Source organism: Drosophila mauritiana, chromosome 2R, assembly GCF_004382145.1.
Source record: "Drosophila mauritiana strain mau12 chromosome 2R, ASM438214v1, whole genome shotgun sequence".
NCBI classification, from domain to species: Eukaryota; Metazoa; Arthropoda; class Insecta; order Diptera; family Drosophilidae; genus Drosophila; species Drosophila mauritiana.
Genome location: NC_046668.1, coordinates 9,260,262 through 9,279,611, shown reverse-complemented (window position 1 = coordinate 9,279,611; position 19,350 = coordinate 9,260,262). Strand labels below are relative to the sequence as shown.

The 19,350-nt window shown below is 37.2% G+C and overlaps 1 protein-coding gene and 2 pseudogenes across 3 annotated transcripts in view; 1 reads left to right on the top strand and 2 right to left on the bottom strand.

Annotated features, from left to right (window-relative positions):
• LOC117135421 overlaps nt 1–19,350 on the top strand; it is a 60,299-nt gene that overhangs the window by 690 nt on the left and 40,259 nt on the right. Inside the window, exon 2 of one of the 3 annotated variants that reach the window (XM_033295576.1) lies at nt 3,223–3,582. The gene's annotated coding sequence lies outside the window, so the exon portion shown is untranslated. Of the gene's footprint in view, nt 1–3,222; nt 3,583–17,153; nt 17,697–19,350 lie in introns of those variants that run through there. The other 2 variants (XM_033295575.1, XM_033295574.1) reach the window with 2 other exon arrangements.
• Nucleotides 4,486–6,130, bottom strand: LOC117138483 (annotated as a pseudogene).
• On the bottom strand, nt 6,533–8,172 carry LOC117135422 (annotated as a pseudogene).

Here is a 19,350-nt window from a genome sequence, read left to right as displayed (position 1 = left end):
TGCTATTCAGCTGAAGAGTTAAGTCAGGAACACTTGGAGAAAATTGTAGTAACAATCACTTTTGCTTTTGAGTCGTGTATTTATAAAATAAAATATTTTCATAATTTTTCAAATCAACATCAACATAAACAAATTCTCATAAAATAATGTTAAATATTTCTGGTGCATTATAATTAAAAATAAATTTAAGGCTTCAACTTTATTCGGTACTCGCATTAATCTTTCAAATAGTGTGACGTTTCTCTCCGTGTAGGAGCAGCAGGTGCATTTGACTCAGAATTTCAGGTGCGAGCAGCGAGCTTCTGACCAGAAATCAATAGAAAATCAAGCTTTACGCTTATGGATCTAGTTGGGGCTTAGTCAGTCGCCTGGTGCAGCCATATACGCCGTTATTGCCCTTTGTTACATTCACCATTTGAGCCACTTTTATGTTCGGGCCCTTTGCACATCAAATTGATGATAAATTGCAAATTGCGACCATAAAATCCCCAGAGAGTTATTGAAAAATTTCAGCGAAGAGGTCGTAAGGAACCGATGAAAAGGTATAGCGTTTCATATTTATGGTATTTCCTGCTCTCATTTCATAAATATTAGGAAAGCAATAGGTACAAAGATGCTGGTGTATATGAATAAATGTTTTGGAGAAAACCTACCTAAAGTGCATATACGTTTGCATTTGTCAAAAGTGTAATAAATATTTATTTTAAAACAAATTTATTTCTCCTTTTAGTTTAAGAATCGATGAGTGTGACAATTTATTTTACTATGTTTTTTAAGCTAAAGCTAAAGAAAACCAAATTTTAAAGTTCGACATATGGCATTGGCGACGAAAATGCGATTTCCTGTACAGTTTTCAGGCAACTTTCTTGCACTTTCAAATGTTTGATCTATGCAATCCATGGTTGCAGGGCCAGTTGGACTGAAAGCTTTTTGGAGTCATTATCCCGTATTTCAATTAAGGGTAAAAAATCGCGCTTCACACATCGAACATTAGTACGCTGTACGGTGGTCTGGCTGAATTGAACGACAGCGAGTCCTTCGTTGGAGGGAATTGGGAGGACGAATTCAGAGGATTTCCCGCCATAAGGGATACGGGTGGCGACATCTTCGAATGGCACATGCCCGTATGCAAATTGCGCCATAATCTCCACTGAGCGTCGGGCATTGAGTCGTCGCCTATTGATTATCAGTTTTGCATACTAATATGCCCAAGTCGGCAGTGCATTGAAATCGAGCCAAATAAAGTGACAAGCTCCGTGTCCCACTGTTTGTTTCTGACCGTCCCTGTCGCACCAACCGCCGCTTTCGTCTCTCTCGCACGTTTGCCATGGCAGCTGTCACGGGGGTTCCCCTCGCTTGAATGTGTGCGATGTGTCCGGGCTTAAGTAGCTTTATGTGTCTGTATGTGTGAGTTTTGTGTGGTTATAGCATTTTTTGTTTTTCGCTTTTCTCGGTTTTCGATTTTCACCACGGCATTTCCACGAAAAGTTGTTTTTCCTTTCGATTCTGCTTTTTGCTGGCATTTTTTGCTTAACCTTATCGAGTGAACTACAAAAAGTAAGAAAAATAGTAACTACAAAATATTTAGGTACAGTATAGGTTGTGATTTCTATATTATATTTCTATTCTGATATTTTTCGAAAAAAAAAGCTTTTTAAAACTTATTTTCCCTTACTTAATGTTTGTTGAGAAGTGCCAACGCCGTCGTCAACGTTGCCATTGTTTTATCACTTCGTAGTTCCCTTTTTAGTGGGTGGGTTCTATCACATTACGTATACGCATTTAGTTCCAATTTTTGCCTCTCGTTCCATGGGCTTCGCTTTATTTTTATCGCCTTGCGTGTGTAAGCGAGTTTTGCTTGTGTCTTAGTGTGTTACTGTGTTTGCATTGCCAGTGGCGGCCTTTTTTTGCTTCCGCTTTTCCTCGACTGTTTTCCACTTGCTTGTGTATTTCCGCTGAAGTCATAATGGGAAACAGCTGATAGTACACGCCCCCGCCCATCGCCCCTAATCGAGCCCTTTTCTCCAGGGACACAAACAGGGGGCGGAACGGCCATAAAAGAGTTCTGATAATGGGCGTGTTTTTTGGGCCTCCAATAGTACATCTGCTGTTTATATGGGGCCCGTTCTTGTTTCGGAGTGCTGGAACATTGATTTAAGTTTTGCTTTTGAAACACCAAAACTGCTACGGACCCAGGACTTGTACCTCAAACCCAAACCAAGATTTCGGACACCTGCCACAAGCAATGCTGCAATGTTATAATTATAAAACATGTTCATCTTCGGAAGTTTTCGAAATTTAATATTTTCAAAACTGGACTTGAGCAAAGAAAACTAATTGGTGGTCAAACTTTTCTTGCTTTCAAATTCCAAATATTCCATTTTTCCGAACACAGCTTCTTTAAGCTGGACAATCCGGCCTAAACAATCAATCAACTCACAATCCATAACATTCGGCACGAAACATAAAACAACACACAATCATTTCGATGGGCAGCTGTCAGTTGGCATTAAAAGTTGTTTGGATGGCGTATTATAATTGCATTTGGTCATTTTTATTTGGAAAATTGGAGTCCTAACGGGAAGAGGGAGACCGGCAGAGGCAGAAGTGAGTGATTTATGGTGGGAAGAACGCATGGCACACAGGGCGTATGATAAATGTCTGCAACGAGCTAAATTTGTTAGGGATGGAAATGAAATTACAGAAGTGCTCAAAGCGAACTCAAAAGGAAACAAAAACAGGCACGCATAGACACAGTAAAAATAAGATTAATTTATTAAAATGGGAAGTACTGTTTAATATTTAAAATGAGTAATCATAAACATATGGCACAATTTCCAGAGCTCAACAACGTCTAATGCATATTTAACTTTATATAATTTTACTTTAATTTAAAGACTGGATCTAATACGTAGTAAATTTCGTTATTTCGTATTAAAATATAAGATTATTATAAGATAATTGTATAATTTAATTGTAAATGTATTTGTGTATGTATAATCATTATTACAATAACTATTATTTGAATTGAAAGTTCGTACAAAGATTTTAGTTTTACGTTATTATTTTTGTCCGTGCATCCACACACACATTTGCAATATTAATGATGCTGCTGCTTATGTAAATTGAAAGCAAAAAGGAAACCGCAGAGCATCATCATCATCATCATCTGCATCAGCATCATCATCAACTATAAAACTGTTTTTATTCTACCATTTTCAGCGGAATCAGAGCCAGCGAAAAGAAAGCAAGGCAAACAAACGTTATGCGTATAGGCCAGGCCAAAAAGGACAAGATAACAAATCCCCCAGCAGCACTTAAGGCATAAATCTCAAACTCAATCAACCATCTGAGGCTGAGAAAGGGAAAGGAACAGGTCCAAAAGACAGAGACAAACGATCTAAGTGGCTGCCTTTCATCTGGATATTGGGACAAAGTCCGCAGCAGAATAGGGAGCAGGATAAAAGGGAGCAGGGGTAGTTAGAGGAGCACCATCGTCATCCTGCATGTTGATTTCAGTTGAAATTGCGACCGCAACGAAGGACAAACAGTAGAAAGCTTTCAAGGACGTAACATGGCCAGGTAAGTCGACTTTGGCCTTCTCCGCATATATTTTGCCGGCAATTTATATATTCGCTCGCCTGTCAAAATACATTTCCAGTTCAATGCAAACGAAAACGAAGAAAGAAATCGTATTTATCATTAGTCGAAATAAATATCGATATTTTTGGGGTACTTTTTGGTAAATGATAAAAGTGAATGGCTTTCACTTGCTTTTCGTTGTGGGAGCACATGTAACCGGCAAGAAAAATGTGCAGCTGTTCACTAGAGACATTTAATGTGAGAGTACCATAGGATTTGATACCATAGATCCATTGATATCCATTTAGTGATATACTGATTACAGCATTTTCCACTTCCTTTTAATTAGAAATCTAGTGTTGTGTAAGAAAGAAAAAAACAGGGTTGCTTTTGTAATAACCTTACGACGTTATCAATGATTGTTCGCTTAAAATTCCTATTCATTTGACCAATTTTAACCAAATAATTTTCGAATTTTTATGCAGTTATCAGCTACTTTGTGGACATGTGAGTGTATCTGTATACACGTACTTATTATAGGGTATGCCGAAGAAAATATCCATGTTAATTTATTCCTATTTTCGAGCCCCGAACCATAATCAAAGCCCAATTATATAGATTTACAGCCCCGATATCTATTTACAGATTTTGCGGTGACTTATTAATTTATTTAGAAATGTTTATCATTTATCGATAAAAAATTAAATAAAAATACAAAGAGGTTGTAGTTTTGAAATTCGTTTACTTTTTTTTAAATATATGTTGTTTAAACATATGTTTAAATATATGTTGTGGGCTCTGAAGCACTTCCTTATTGATCGAACATCAAACAACGGTCTGTTGGTGTAAGTTCTTACCACGAATTCTAATTGTAATATACTTATATTATTAACGGAATAAGAGTTATAGGATAACATACTTGGCAATGAGTAGTTGATGGGTGCTTCGCTTACAAATAAGCAGGACACATAAAATGATACCAAAACCATAATTAATTTGAGCGATTATTATACAGAAAATGTCCCAAGAAGTGGTATTCACTTCTATCATCGAAATAAACATCAGTATCCAAGATACGCCCATAATAGCGGAAATCCGCAGAAACAATAGGTTCCTTAGGAGGGAAAATGGAATTTTAAATTAAAAAGAATAAAAAGCTCTAAGCGTTACAGCACTTACCACTGAAAATTTAAAGTAACACAAGTCGCGTTGCGGATGTTTCTTTTTGTTTTTATAATGTGTTTGATAGTCAGAACGAACATAATTATATTATGGGCACACAAGATCGCATAGGGCCCAACATAATAAAACCAGAAAGACCGCTTCCCATCTGCGAAATTGAGTAAATAGGTGAATCAAATGAATGCTTTAAATGTCTTCCACAATCGAAACGTACCTTCCACCGAGCATCTACTAAAACCAACTGAGGGCAACCAATTCCATTTCCTGAGATCCTCTTCCCAAAGTTGATTCATCGTAAAGATGATTCCGAGTAGTATAGCAGATATGCCGTAGGCAAAAATACTGTAAGAGACGAACTGATAGCGATTTTCTTGGCTATCGACAGATGTGACTTTCTTCCATATGCAATAGCTGATTATGGAGAACCAAACAGAATTGGCAAAATCAAAGAAATACATGATATAACCTGCGGAAAATAAAGTCAGTATAATTTTTTCTTCATTTTCGATGCCTTTTCCTATTTAAGAATATGTATATTAAACCATTAACCTGCCAGTGAGCAAAAGTCATCCAACAATCTTAGTTCATCCATAAGCCATATTAGATTGTTAAGAAATAGGCAGAATACCAAACTCATTTGGCACTTTCCAAAGTCATTTCGTAGTTCTTTTACAAAAAGATAAATGCCGATTATGAAGATATAGCATATTTGCGAAGCTGATGTGACTAAAGAATACTCTGAGTTAAAGGTTTTACTGAAGGATTTCTTTATAGACATAGCCTTACGCTCGAAAGCTCCTGGTATATCTGTCCATATAAACTTGTGTAAAATAATCCATGTCGTTTCTGGGAAGTCCGAGTAATTCTGATGGGGATAAAAGCAATATTCTTCTTTGGTCCTTGAACTCTGGTCGAAGTGAAGGTATATGGTTCCGTTCTGAAATTATTCCGAATTATCCGAATACATTACATAATAGATAGGAAAATGTAGTTTATATCTAGGGTATACCTTGTACAACGTGTACTCATCTCTTCTCAGGCCGATCATTTCATAGATACCGCTAAACGATATTATTAGCAATGTTTGATTGTTGAAATACAGGGCATCTGTCGAATTGTCATCGAGTCTTATGCTTAAATCAAGTTTTGAAAGGAAGAGATGCTTCTTAAAACTACATTCGCCATTGGCCATCATATTCTTCCGGGGGCAACAAATCCGAATGCAATGCCACAGATCATCTTCATCGTTAGAATTGTTATCACTTTTTACACATGAATTCGCTTCAGTTTTATTGGAGTCTGTATTAACGGCTTGAAATTTTAACAAGATTAAAAAAATAAATGTACAAAGCAGTTGAAGTTTCATTTAAGAGCTCGATACGTTCTGTGCGGATATCCAAACTAGATTAACTCTCTTTAAAATTTTTTATAATTTATATAGCTTTATTTCTACTCCAATCTTCTGAGTAGAGAACTCGTGCTGTGACCTCCGTATTCCCTAAGGGACATACTCTTGGCACACTCGTTTCACATATTAATACGTTTGAAAAGTTTTACATATCTACCGATAATTGGGAATGCGATAATATTAAAAAATAATTTAGTAGCGGTTGGAACACGCACAATCAATGCGAAACGATGGTATCATTGTATAAGTTCATCATTTATCAAACGTGATTTGTGCTTCGGGCTGTGGTTATGAGTTCTCACGACGAATTCTAATTGTAATACATTGTTATTAAAGAAAAAATTAAAATTTAAGGAGAACTTACTTATTCATGAGGAGACGATAAGTGCTGCGCTTAAAAATTAGCATCAGAAATATAATGATCCCGAAACCGCAGTGAAAACTTCGGATTAATATAACGAGAAAATTCCAAAAGTTGGTACTCCACTGTAGAAGGGTAACGAAGAACAGAATCCAAGATAGGCCCATAATGGAAAAGATTCGCAGGAACGATATGTACCTTGAATAGGAATATGATATTAATATATTTATGGATAATAAGCCCCTAGTTTAAAGGACTAACTTTTGAAAGTCGACAGTAAGGCAAGTTGTGGTACTGTCTTGTCGTTTGGCTTTGTTTATTTCTCTTTTTATTTTCAAAATGTGTTTGATAGTCAGAACGAACATAATTATGTTAATGGTACATATGGTCAAAGAGGGCCCCGCATAATAAAACCAGGAAGACCACTTATAAACTGCGAATTGGAGTAAATAGGTGAATCAAATGAATGCTTTAAATGTCTTCCACAATCGAAACGTACCTTCCACCGAGCATCTACTAAAACCAACTAAGGGCAACCAGTTCCATTTCCTGAGATCCTCTTCCCAAAGTTGATTTATCGAAAAGATGATCCCAAGTGGGATAGCAGATCCACCCCAGACAAAAATACTGTAGAACAGAAACTGATAGCGATGTTCTTGGCGATCGACCGATGTGACTTTCTTCCATAAACAATAGCTGATTACAGAGAGCCAAAGGAAAGTGGCATTATCAAAGAACATATCCCTGCGGGACATAATTTCATATTCATTATATTCGATGCTTTTCCTATATTAGAATATATGTAGAATATATTAAACCACCAACCTGCCAGTGAGCAAAAGTCATCCATCAATCTAAGTTCATCTATAAGCCAGATTAGGTAGGTAATAAATATGCAGAATATGCAACTTATAAGGCACATTCCAAAGACGTTTCGTAGTTCTTTCACAAAAAGATAAATGCCGATTGTGAAGATATAGCATATTAGCGAAACTGATGTGACTAAAGAATACTTTGAGTTAAAGGTTTTACTGAAGGATTTCTTTATAGACATAGCCTTACGCCCGTAAGCTCCTGGTATATCTATCGACGAAAACTTGTGTAAAATAATCCAAATCGTTTCTGGAAAGTCCGAATAAATCTGATGGGGATAAAAGCAATTTTCTTCTTTGGTCTTTGAACTCTGGTCGGAGTGAAGGAATATGGTTCCGTTCTGAAATTAATCCGAATTATTCTACATTACATAATAGATAGGAAAATGTAGGTTATATCTAGGGTATACCTTGTACAACGTGTACTCATCTCTTCTCAGGCCGATCATTTCATCAATATCCCAAAACGATGTTATTAGCAATGTTTGATTGTTGAAATACAGGGCCTCTGTCGAATTGTCATCGAGTCTTATGCTTAAATCAAGTTTTGAAAGGAAGAGATGCTTCTTAAAACTACATTCGCCTTTGGCCATCATATTCTTCCGGGGGCAACAAATCCGAATGCAATGCCACAGATCAACTTCATCGTTTGAATTTTTATCACTTTTTACACATGAATTGTCTTCAGTTTTATTGGAGTCTGTATTAACGGCTTGAAATTTTAACAAGATTAAAAAAATAAATGTACAAAGCAGTTGAAGTTTCATTTAAGAGCTGGATACGTTCTGTGTGGATATCCAAACTAGATTAATTTGTTGTATAATTTTAATAGCTTTATTTCTACTTCAATCTTCTGAGTAGAGAACTCGTGCTGATAACCGTTTTCCCTAAGGGACTATGTTTATGTTTGAAAAGTTTTACATTTATAATTGGAACTGCGATAATATTTTCAAACGATTTTTTGAAGCGATTGCTATCCGCACAATCGGAATTTGGAATTCGGATAATTAAGCCCAGAAGAACAGAGGGAACTTTTCCAATGGGTTCGAACATATCGAGATAATAAATGTAGTTGATCTACTTATAGACTATAAAATGCGTGGCAACCATTTTGGTTTATGAATAGATTTCATAATGAAAGTGAATTTATGTAGACGGTTCTAGTTACCAAAGATCCTTTAATTTAATCTCTTAGAATATGAAATATCTTAAGAAAATTCAATATAAAATGTTCACTAACCACGTCTTGCTGAGTTGTCCGACTTTATTGAACTGTATTTATTCTATGTGATAGATTTATGTGATTTTTAAGCAAATATCTTTCATACACATTAAAGTTCATACACAGTTTTCTCCTAATTATTACCTTAGTTATGTATGGGCAAAGCAGTGGCAAACTAAATAGATTTTGCAGGACATGCAAGGACACAGCTGCCAATGATGGCTAATAGTTAGCAATGGCCCTGGCCATAAGTTTTACGACTGCTAATGTGCGATCCCATGTCCTGGATAAGTGTTCTGCCTAATGACGGTCCTTCGACGGTTTGCCGTTCGCAGTTAGCGGAGCTTCACTGCCGCCATTTAAGGGCGATTTGTTGTTGGTCCCAGACCTTGTTGTTACTACATTGCCACCCTTTTCTATGGCTTCTACACTCAAAAAAAGTCAATTATTTTTTCTTCATAATTCGGTATACAGTATAGTACATGATGTATATTGATAAGATTTAAAAAATTGCTGAACAGTAATGGCTACTGGTTACAACATTTTGTTTGGTGATGCATTAAGCCATATCTTTTAAATATTCATATTATATTTTAAATATTCATGTTATTTTAGTGTTTCGAGTGCATTAGGCCCTCTTTATCGCCGCTACAACGACGTTCAGTGTGCAGCAAGGAAACAATGGAAAAATTTCAAGCGGATATGGATACATTTCCGGCGCGTGCTAAGTACGCACCAGCGAAAAGACAATGAGGAATTGTTTGTCATTAATTTAATTCCACTAAGGAAGACGTGCACAGTACACATGCATTAAAAGGGCGTCTCGGTTTTAAATTTCATTCGCTCCACCCATCAACATGGGAGTGTTTTGTCAGTCGAGTTCGTCTTCCAGTGAGAAGGCAAAAACAAATAATAACAAAAGTTGCAGGATGAGAGGGGTGGCATTATAACTAAGTAATACAAATGATCCAAGTTGCTGCGCTGAATAGAGCGATTTCGTTTTCATCCAATGCCAGATGGATTTTGGCAGATTTTATTGAGACCTACCGCGTAAATTTCACTTTAAACAGCATATTTTATGACATGTACTTAATTCAAATTGTATTTATTAAGTGCAGTATATGTCCATATTGCAGTTAAAATTTTTCTTTTATTTTAAGTGTTAGCCTGTGCTAAGCAATATTACGCATACGACTAGTTGGGTATATTTCTCAATTGTACTTAAAGTCAGCACAGATGCGTGATAATTTCTAATCTCGTCTCAATGATAATTTTATTTATTAATTGAAAATTACGCTGTAACAATTGTGCTTATATGATAGGAATGATAACAACTAAGAAACAAAAAAAACTGTCTTGTGATTCAAAGCGGATGTTATAAACCATTGCAGTCACTCTCCTAATACATACGTTAAATCGTATTAAATATGGCGAAGGGATGGGTAACAGCCACAGGTGAGCAGGGACTAGGAGGAAACTGACGCCATCATCTCGTGTGTTCCTGGTCGCATTTTGATTGGCCATTGCACAACAATGTGGCTAATCTTCCTTATGGCCCCTGATCCCCTTCCTCACCTGCTTTTCACCTGTGTGCGAATTGCGTCAGAGCCAAGATTAATGGGTTTTCATGTAGGGCTTCCTTCCATTGGGTTTTCATTTGTTTACTTTTGTCATTGATTCGGTTTTGTTTCACTTTTTGCTCCACTGGCTCTGCTTTTTTTCGGTTTTAAAATGATATTAGGTACTTACTTTTGGGATGCCATTTTGATGAGAAGCCAAAAGGTGCTGGTCCTTTTATAACAGATGTCATTGCGTTTGATGGTGGTTTTTGAAATATTCACGAAACAGCTATACAAAAATGTTTTAAACCACTGAGAATGTTGTGGTAACGCAATAAGTTAAATCAAACTTAACTTAAATTAAAAAAAATTTGTGCAAGTGAACATTCGTAAAGGGGAATTAAAAATCGATGGGACACACAAGAAATTTCATTTGAGTTTTCAATTTTGAGTTCAGTAAAGTGAGCATTACTTTCTCTTGATTGGATATTAAATTCGAGTCGATTGCGATTTGTTGGCTAACAAAAAAGGAGCAGCTATTCAGCCGAAAATGCTTCGGCTGGTTTTCCTACTATTTGACCTTGTTATTTATACAAATATATATATACGAGTATGTACATATATATACGAGTATTTTTGGGAGTGTGTGAGTGCTTCTAAATGTGTGTGCTGTTGCGGACTTCAGTTGTCGCTTTGATTAGGCCTTCTGCAGAAACGTGTCCAATCCTTTTCGCTCTACTTGATTTCAGTTGACGTCCAATTCGCCGCATATCCTTGCTAGTTCATTAGCAAAAGCCTGCCTGAGTTGCCACCCCTTCCCAACTCACTTTATGCATAGCGAAAATTGTGTTTTGCTAGCAATGTCATTCGGCGTGTGTTGGTCATTCTTTTGGCGGTTCTTATGTCATGACCAACAACAATTAACGTTTATGTCGCCGGGGGACTTCGTTTCCACCCCTTTTTCCCAGGGTTGTTGTGTCGCACCTTCAAGCGAAATATGAGAAAAAAAAGAGAAAAAGCCATACTCGAGTTTCTCGATTTCTAGATACCTGTTACTCAGCTAACAGAGCGGGAGTAATAATGTGTGCTCATAACTTTCAAACAATAATAATCCATCCACTAATTTAACAGAAAATTTTTAAGCGAGTTGGCTTTAAACATATTTTAAAGTTATGGGCGTTGGTTTCTGGCATATTAGAGTGATACTGCACAGGTAATCACGAATATACGTATGTTTTCCATCGAGCTTAAAACACTGTTACATGTGTACTTACCAACAAACCTAATATACCCTTTACCCTACAAGCACAGGGTATAATGAGGGAAAAAAGTCGGCGCCAGCGAAGCCCTAGCAAAGTTTATAGTCAACTTTTTTTTAGCAGCGAATGGAGCAAAACTTTTAAAGGCAAACTTAAATGAGCAAGGACACAATAATCCCTTGGCTCTCGCAGCTTCAAATGAGCCATCAAAGGAAAGTTGAGGCCAAGTCGGGACTTTCGGCCTTGATTGCCAGTTTGGCCCCCAAAAGTCTGGCTTCAATGCCATGCCGCCTTCCCCCTCGCAACTGATAAATAATTCTCTTTTTGTGGTAAAATAATTTCAGTTTTTCAATGTGTAACCACATTGTTATAAAAGCTTTATTTTTGCTTTGAATAAAAAAAAACCAACTGACTTGTAAATAAATGAAGCCGTAACGTTCTATATATACAATATAAGTATATATGCATAAGTAAGTTATTAACTACCTTTAGGATATCGAATTACAGAAGTGCAGTCAACTGAGTGGCGAGGTGTGAACATTTGAAAGCGCTACAAATCTATGAATGATCGCCTAGCATTAGCAGGCAATTACTGTTGGCCCAATTAAATGCAATTAATCGGTGAAATAATTGCAAACAATTAAAATCGCTAGACGACACTTGACCGGCTTATTGGGGCATAAGCGTTAAATTGCGAAGCCGAGCGGATAACTTTAAATGGCCAACCAGAAACTCCATCCAGGAGGTCCCTCCAGCGGACGTCTGTCCTTGCATACAAAGCAACTCATTATGGAGCACAACAAATTGTGGCAAACATTTCAGAACGTAATTTCTCTAGATTCCAATCGTTTTTCCGCAGTCCTGGCAACCTTTCCGTGGTGGAAAACTCTGCGGCGGGAAGGTGGCGGCGGATGTTATTTGTCTTGAGCTTTGCGGCGACATTTTATCAAGCTTAGGTGCGCGGGTCCAGTCGGAAAAGCAGGGCAGCAGCTTTTCCAGCCATTTGAGTTATTTAAACTGCGCTTGCGGTTAAATTAACGCGATTTATATGAATTTATCGTCGCCGGCACACAGATTTTCACCAGATTTTCCTCCTGGCTCTTCCGTGTCTAGTTAACTTGTTTCCCTTTGTGAACCTATGAGCGCACACATTTTTGCCTTTTGTTTGTCTCTGCTCTTGGCCAAAAAAAAAAAAACGAGTTTTTCCACGGCAGTTTTTCTTTTTAATTTTTTTTTTGGGTGGGCGTGTGGATATCTTTTTGGGATTTGCATGCTCCCAGCGTGATTTCTGGCTTTATTGCCGTGCCAGTCGACCCCGGAAAACCCCTTCCATATTTCCTACTCGTCCTTTATATTTTTATTTTTTTTCACCCTGCATTTTGAAGGCGAATCGATTTATTGTTTTTTCGCTTTATTTTTTTTTTCCTGATTTTACGTTGCGCGCGTGACGAGCGCTGACTTTGTTACGTGCTATTACATGATATGATCCCCGCCCACCGCCCACTCTGTTTGCCTTATTTTTACGCCCTTTGACATCCACATAGTTGCAGCTAATGTGCAAGTTAGAATAACTACGGTGTTTTTTTTAGGGAATGCATATAATTAATTAATTTAAACCGCATCAGTATTGCTTATTAATAACACAGATCTAGAATGCGTTTATTTACATTCAAAATTATTCATTTGTCATGACACTACGTTATCATATGGCATTTTTTTAATAAACAAATTTTTGTCAATATTTGAGTTACAACTCATGGCTTAGTTGACATAGAAACACATTTAAATTGTGCACGTTCTGAGCTGCTGTTAATAATTATCGCCATATTAATCATATTTGGCGAGCGTATTATGATTTTTCATAATATGAAATATTTAAAATAACTCACGCGGTAATTGCAAATAAATATATATGCCATGCATTCAATTAGCAAATAAATCATGTGGCCACTTTTTTTCACAAGATATGTATTAGCTGAAATTGCTTAATTTTCTTACCTATGTGAAACGTTTCGGAATTAAATACAATTAAATTATGGCTTAAAATATGTACATTTTTCTATTAGGCAGGGCATACCCTACAAATTAAGGTTCTAATGGCTTGACAACTATAAAGATTTCCATTCTGCAGGTATATAGTCATATTTTACCAATCTGAAACTAATCACCTTCGAAGTTTAAACGGCTGCAGATGTATGAACTCGATAATGAGGGACTCACATGCACTTTTGCCCGACAATTCGCCATGAAAGGCATTAATTTGCCTTTAATTTATAGGTCATTATCCATATCCAATTACGTTGGTCGAATAATAAATCAACGCCAGATTCTGGCACCGTTTCTAGATATCGAATACATTTTTACAGCTGCCGGCGACACATACTCGTAATTAGTGTGTGACTAGTGGGTTTGCCTTCTGCCTTTAAGTTTTAGGCCCGTACAACAGGGCGTATGCGCAATAATTGGATTCGGTGGGCAAATGAATGATTCATTGGGCGGTCAAGATGCTATTTAAACGACACAACCCTTTGCCCGACAGCCTGTTTGCTTAGCCCTCCAAGAGCAGGCAGCTGGAATCGCTCGAAAGATAAACACTGAGGCCGGAGCTCCTCCCAGTTCTAAGCGGCGCAGCATCTTTCAATGGCAACGGCTGCAATCAGGCAGGCAGTGCGTCGTCCTCTTTGTCAGGGATAAACAGAGTCCTTGCGGAGGAGAATAGCATCGGATGGGGATCTCTAGAAACTGTCCAAACCAAAAGCACATCGAGCAAATCAGAGTGGTGGCTGCTAAAACGCTTAGAAATGGAATGTGCGAATATAAAAAGTATTTATTGATGCATATTTTGAATAAAAAATCTATTAATTCTAACAGGACTTCCTGTAAAATCCAAAAATATTTAACAGAACATTATTTTTTTTAATTTATTTTTTTTAAATTTTGTATTCTCTCAGTGTACGCCCAGAGCCGTAATCAGACATGAAAAAGTGAAACAACGCAGAGGCTGGGATTGCCGAGGAAATGAAGTGCGGAGTGTCGTGGATGGGGTATCCATCAGATGTGTCCATCATTCGGTGAATGCCGGGGATTAGTTGTGTTGATGGGATGGCCGATGTCCCACGTCCATTGTCCAATGTACGATGACCAGGAGCCGGTCCTTTCTTTTGTCGTCCAGTGTCCTTTGATTGCTTAGTCTGCTTACGAGCTGCTCAGGTGACTCCGTTGAAAGGACCCCGGGATGACTTAAAGTCCCAGGTTTATGGAAAATTTGAAACGGGATTACAGGGGCCGTGGGTCGATTAACAAAAATAGCTGGCTCGGGCTTTTGGGATATTCCCAAAATAACCAAATTTCATTTAGGGACAAAAAGTTTGGCCATCAAAAGGTTAACTTCTGCAGAAATTTGTGCGTTCGGTTGAAAGATTTTTAAATACTTATCGTATCGAAAACGATAAAATAAATATGAGATTTTTCTTTTTTTTTATTGAAAATCCGTCAAATGCGATTAGAACATTTTTTCCCTTGTTCGGCGTTTTCATTACAAATTCGCTTGAACTTTAATGTTTCTGACAGAAGTTGAGAAATTGCGAATGTTTCGCCATATGATCCCACAGCTCCGCCCGAAGTTTGGATGCACTGCCTCCCATCCTTTTTGGATAATGACCCATCCCGTTCCCCGTTTGTCACTTATCGCGCCACGCGAATTTCTGGTGCTCATTATGGACTCGGCGATACTTTCGCCTGCGAATAATGAAGGGGCTACATCATTATCGCTTCTGCAGTCATCATCATCAGGAACAAGAGGACCGGTTGGACCACCCACTTTTTAACGCCAGCCCCCCAAAATCCTGCGGCAAGTGTTGATGTTGTTGCTGTTGTTGTTATTCCGCTTGACTTCGAATTTCTGCGGGGGAAATGCGGAAAATATGGGGGCGCTTGACTCAAATGGAGCTCTGTAATCAACGGGCGGCTGCGAATGAAAGTTGACAGGAGCAAACAGACTGGCAGTGGGTTCGTCCTCGCCCTCCTGCCATTTCCATTTCCACTTGCCCATCCGTTTTTCACAGTCCCATTGGACATTTCTTCAATTTTATTGCTGCAATTTGCTGGTAGGAGCCGAGCACTCTGAATGAAGACTTTGTTTCGATTCGCAGGATGTGATTTTAACCGCACTGAAAGAAGTTAGCGGAAAAATCAGGTAAAAGTTTTCCAGATCCTTTTGGTTCTTAATGAGACAAAAGCTAAACTTATTTCCAAAATATGTCATTTTCTAAGATTTTAGACTATACAAAATATTATGTACAAATTTATGTACTTGCTTAACAAAAATTTCATATTTATAGATTCTTAAATTACAAATTAGTTGTGTAATTTATTATCTTATTTATGATTAAACACATTTTTCAACATTATACATGGCAATTTTCAGTGCTATGATGTGTAATTCATACATTACTGTAGATTTTAAAATATTTTATATATGTATTTTAGGCTTTTAATATTTTCTTTCTGTGTACCTTTTACTATTTAGTTATCTTTCACTTGGCAAACGCAACATGAAAAGGGTCCAATTTATGCTTCAACTCGGGCTTGCCTTTTTTGATTCTGTTTCTGCGCCTTGTTGCTTGTTTTGAGTAATTAAATTCCTAGGCTTCATAATACCCTGAATAATCACCGACAAAATAAAGGAGTCGAAGGACTGTTTGAGGCATAACCAAATTCACAGTCGACTGAACTTAATGACCACTTAATGAGTTTCACGGAAAGATCTACGGACTTCAACATCAAAATCCAAACGGGCCATTTAAAAGTTCCATGCATTTTTGATAATTGTAATTTGAGTTCCTTGCCATGACTTCTTGCACAAGAGAACTTTTGAACGTATCGTTTTTATTAGATTTTTAACGAACTTTATTAATTACGTTTCGGTTTGAGAACCGGTTTGTCCACATATTGAATTGAGGTAACGTTACAAAAGATTTAAAAATATTAGATAGTCCTTAAAAAATATACTCGTCTGAAATGGTGATAACTTGCTATGTTTTTTCCATTTTTTTTTGTTATTAAATTATACACAATTTGCTGTTTGATGGATATACATATGTTACATACAAGTAAATTTTTAAAAGTCCGTAATTCCGTAGACAATTGTTCTTGTTAATTTTTCTAAAATTCCTATAACATGTTTTTATTTCGTAATTTACAAGTCCCTCTTGCATACAGAATACCAATTATCTTAAAATTTCGAATCCTATTTAATTTGACATTAGTTAATTTTGATTTATTTCCTACATTAATTTCCTAAGTTTGGCAAGGATGCTACAAATTTTTATTTTATTTTATTATTTTAACAGAATAAATATGTTAAACTTAATAAAAATGCTATTGCCTATTAATGTTTTTAACTAACCTATAAAACATTTTAAGACTTACAATGGAACACAACTTTTGAAAGGCACTGTTATAAACAAAAGATCACTTCTAAAAAAAGAAAGAAATTATCATAAAACATTGTTGTGAAAGTTGTGTTTTTTCGCCATAAATCAAGTAAAAATAGAAATTTGAGATAAAAATAGATTTTCTAGAATTTGATGTTTTCCAATTTCGAACAGCTGTTCGGGCGGCAGTGTGGCCGCACACCGCGCTCACCCAAAATCCCGCAGAGCACCGATCAAGGGCCACACTGCGCCGACGCTCTCGCTCTCACCAGCACTCATTTCCAATTGGGAGAGCGGGCGAAGCAGTCGGGAAAGCAGAGAAGCGCGTGTAAACAGCAGGGAAGTCGAAATCGCATTTGTGCCTTGTTTTTCTTGGCCAAGTCGAAGAAGTCGCCAGAATTGGCCAGAAAAACGCAGTGCAGCAGAAAACTGCAGAATGCAGAATAAAGCTGGCGTATAAGCACCGGATAGGTGTGTACGTGTGAGTGTCTCTCGCAAACGAGCGTCAGTGTGTGTGTGTTTGGTGTTCGAAAAAAAAATATTGCTCAATGGCCCAAAAAAATGGAATGGGCAAAGAAAATCAAACAGTGAGCAGATGAAAAACAACTGCTGGCAAATGAAAACAATTTCCCTAACGTGAAAAGTGCGGTGAAAGTGCAGCGAAAGCCAGTGGAAAGCAAATGCAAATAAATGCTGTTTTTGCGCTCAATTTGAGTTTTTATTTTTGTGAAAGTCTTGTGCTCTTTCTCCCACATCTTCCCCTCTTCTCCGTTCCACGCTCTTCGCATCAATAAACCAACGAAAAATCAAAGAGAGGTGAGTTTTCGCCAAGCTGGAGACCAAAAATCGTGTAATGTCGTCTCTGTTAACTTTATTATTATATTATGTGCTTTATTTTTGTTGTGGAAAAACGAGACGGAGTTAAAAAATCTCAGGGCGTTGCGAAATTTGTTTCTCCTTTTTTTATTTTGCTTCGTTTTCGTTGCTTCTTATTTGCTTTTATTTTCTCAATGGCCGCCGAGTATTTTACAAGCAGCTGTGTTAGTGAGAGCGCGAGAGGAACGCTCTCTCGCGCGGTGGAGCCCATCAGCTGTGTTGTTTTATTTATCACGTTGCTTCCAAAAAAAAAAAAACAACAAGAAGGAATAAAAATCACTGGACATACGTATTTTAAGGCCTTGCAAGCCGCTAATTGATTCCCGCCGCTGTTCAAGTTTGTTAGCATTAGCAGGCTGAAAAGGTTTCTCAGCCACTCGAGCGTATTCGCGAAAAACTCATAAACAATTCACTGTTTTCAAACAAATCGACTGCTGCTCTCTAACGCCCCCGCCCCCTCCCTCTTGCCCATTACCACGATTTGAGGCATTGCCAGCTGTAAGAAATTTTGCTCACATCGAAAATAGAAAATTTTTCAGATTTGTAAAAAATATTTGCTTTTTTCTAAAAGTTAAAATATTTAAAATAGAGTATAAAATAAAACGAGAAATTTTTAATTTGCCTATATGTTAGGTTGGTAAAATTGGTCAAGATGTTGACAAATATTGTATTATTTTATAATATTACATATTTTAAAACCTTGAATATTGTATTTCTCTAGCTCACTTTTAGCGCAGTCTTGCTTAAACTTCATTAAATTAGAATTTGAATGCTAGGAAATTTACCACACGAATATCTAAAAATTGATTTTAAATCGCATTTGCGATTTTCACTGTCTCGGCTTGTTGACATTGAATGGTTTGTGTGTCAAACACACACGGGCTGTAATGTTTGCTGATTTATGCACTCTATCAGGGCTGGCAAAGTGCAATAAATTCACTTGAACTCGCCCGAGAAAAGCCATCACCCCACTTGATCTGTGTGCGTTTTCTATATTTAATTCGTTAATCAATTGGTGCCTATAAGGCAATAATTAAGTAGGAATATAAATGTTTCTGATGTTTGTTGTGTGCGGCTCCCGAACTGTTAAGTGTGTAATTCGTTTGAATCATTCACTTAATGGTTTCTCGTAGAATCACCATGTGGGTAGCTTTTTTTTTGTTATAATTCGTGCGGCGGTTTCTCGGGATCCCAAATAATTTGCACAATTGTTATTATAATTTGTGTGTGATTTGGCTTCGGAGAATTATTCCCAATTACCAGAACACCACTTGGTCGAAACTTACATACATTTGCGATTTAGAGAGGATTTCTGACGAAAACTGGTTTTCGAGCCATACGTTCTCGATCATAATTCATTGGCGAGTCTAGTCGCCGTCTGTCCGACTTTCCAATTGTCCATTTGAACACCTTGATCGACATCGGAGACTGGGTAATCATAGTCATTGAACTTGTAATTGTACGACAGCCTAAACTTATTTTTAGTAACTTGGGTGCTGTTTAGTTCCAACGTGGTATTTAGTCTTATATCTAATCATTTTCCGGTTTATTTCTTTAAATAGTCACATTTCAATTAAAAATAGAAACCAAGCAA